Source organism: Pteropus vampyrus, unplaced genomic scaffold (assembly GCF_000151845.1).
Source record: "Pteropus vampyrus isolate Shadow unplaced genomic scaffold, Pvam_2.0 Scaffold13, whole genome shotgun sequence".
Taxonomy (NCBI): Eukaryota; Metazoa; Chordata; class Mammalia; order Chiroptera; family Pteropodidae; genus Pteropus; species Pteropus vampyrus.
The window spans coordinates 9,397,982-9,400,616 of NW_011888794.1; positions in this window are offsets into that span (position 1 = coordinate 9,397,982).

A 2,635-nucleotide genomic window follows, 5' to 3' on the forward strand; every position below is an offset into this window, starting at 1 on the left:
ATGCCTCTCACTTTCTGGAATGAGCAAACCTGTTAATTACCCTCTTCTATGTGGCATAAGCAAATACTTCTCATCCAGTTTATTCAAATTTTTAAAAACATATAGCATAACAGATGTTTTAAAATCAATGTTATTCTTAGCTATTGTTAGAATTATAAAGATTCATTATGTGTTCATTAAGGGCAATTTTTCCTGCATTTGTTGTTAGTAAAATTTAAATTCCCCATTTCTTTGGTAGGAGTGGGGAGGGGCAGAAAGAAATGTATACTTTATCTTCATTTTAGAGAGGAAGAAAGATGAACAACAGAACAGTGTACAGGAGCTTAGTATACACATGGACACACGGGAAAGCAGAAGACTGTCCTTTTCTTATGTTTGGTTAAATATATATATGAGAAGGTTGGGGTGAAAATATGTTGCTGAGCCCTGAAAGAGTAAAGTTAATGCTGAAGGCCAGTTCATTTGCTCTTCAAGCCCCTCATTTTGTTATATATATTAAAAAAGTGATAATTTCCCTAATAAAGATTTTTTTTTCCAATTTCTTTTTCCCTATGGGAACTATGAAGATAAGTGCTTATGCTCTGAAAATACCCTTTATGTGTAGCTCATACAAAATGTATTTACTAAGAAAGAAAGAAAGAAAGAAAGAAAGAAAGAAAGAAAGAAAGAAAGAAAGAAAGAAAAAAAGAAAGAAAGAAAGAAAGAAAGAAAGAAGGAAGGAAGGAAGGAAAGAAAGAAAGAAAGAAAGAGAAAGAAAGAAGGAAAGAAAGAAAGAAAAGAAAATAATTTTTTTTCTCTCATAAATACTCTTTGAGTCAGAAGGGGAGAAAAAGTAAAAAAAAAGGCAGGGAAAGGAGGGAATGTAGGAGGGGAGGAGAGGATGGGAGAGAAGAAAGGAGGAAGGGGAGAAGGAAGGAATGAGGAAATCTGCTGAAGGTAGGGAGGAGAGAGACATGCTGGCAGGTCCCAGAAGCCTCCTGGCCAAGCCAGCGGGCTGTCCTTCTGGCCCAGCCTTTCCAGCCATGGCAGGGTCCTGCTCAAGTGGAACAAATAGTATATAATTTTCAAGAAATTTTTTAAGAATGAGATTTATTAGACTTATCTCTTTCCCTTTCATAAAAATTCACTGAGAGATGTTTACCATGGAATCCCATCTGAATTCCACTTTATTTTTTCACATAGTCAAATATGTGACGATGTTTCTTACCAAAAACTTAGTAAGCATACACAGTAAAATTCCTGTTTCTCTTTGTCTGCCAAGTGCACTCTTATTGACTGTCCAAGTCCTACTCAAAATGTCCCTCTCTGAAGGGCTATTAGACTTGGAATCTCAGACAGGATTACTTATGTTCTTCTGTGTAGTTGCTCTCAATATTATAAATATTGCTTCTATTGAGTGTACCATCCTGTTTTGTATTTAATTGTTTAAATACCTGTCTCAATGCTAAACTATTAGCTCTTTGAGAATAAGAACCAATCTTTACTCGTAGATCTTATTATTCTTTAATATTACATTACATAGTTTAAGGCCGTTATGTAGATGCCAGGATACTCAATAAATGAATATGTTTATTGTGTTTGAAGTCAGTTGAAGGTGGTAAAAGTGTTAGACTATAAATTTCATGTTTGTTTTGCAACATAAAAATCCTCTGTGTATCCAAAATGTTTAGGTATGTATTTATGCATAAATACAAATGCCGTTAAATAAAAACTTTTGATACTGAGAGCTGTTTAGAAAGAAAGGGGTTTATTTATTGAGCCATATACTAGCCAGAGCAAAGACCGGGTCCTGGGGCGTGCAGTCTAAAGCATCAGCAGCAGGACTAGATGGGGAAGACAAACATGTCCGCTGTTTGGGGAAGAAAGATGCAAGTTGTTCTGAAAGAATTTACATTGGCTGTAGATAAGTGGGGGCGGGAGGAGGTGAAGCAGAGGAAGTTCTGGGGCAGGTGAATCATCCCTACGGAAGAAGGACTTGCTACTTTTGGATTGGCTGCGGGCAAAGTTCAGCTAGCTCATGCACAAGCAGGCTGTGGCGGCGGCCGGTGGCCGACTATTCCTTCTAGATAATTACTGAAGTAGCTGCCTAGAAGATAATTCAAAGTTTCAACATACATTTTTGTTGTTTTTCACCCTGGATTGCTAAATGCCTAACTTCCCTTGTCTCTTCCTCAGGCCTGCTGTAATTTAATTTAGGAAATCTCAAACATTTTTTTTCTCTTGTCCATGCATATATAAATGCACATATAATATCCATATATTTGATTTTTAGTAGTATACATATATAGGTGATTTAAAAATAATTTTACTAAATTTGAATTTAGAAAGACAAGTATCAATGGTGAATCTATTATATGAATAAATAGCATTCTATCTATAGTCTGAAATTATTAAACATATGAGGCATTAAGAAACAAAAGTGGTACAGCAAAAGGAACAATAGTTAAATAGGTTTTATCACCAGATAGATACTGTTTTAATAATCATTGTAAAAAGTAATATAAAGTCGCTTTATTTATTTTATTTTTTTTTAGGGGAGGCAACCCTTGATTGACCTCACAGATTGCAAGGACCTTGTCAGTTTACAATCCCTTATTTTATTTTTTATTTTATTTTATTTTATTTTAATTATTTT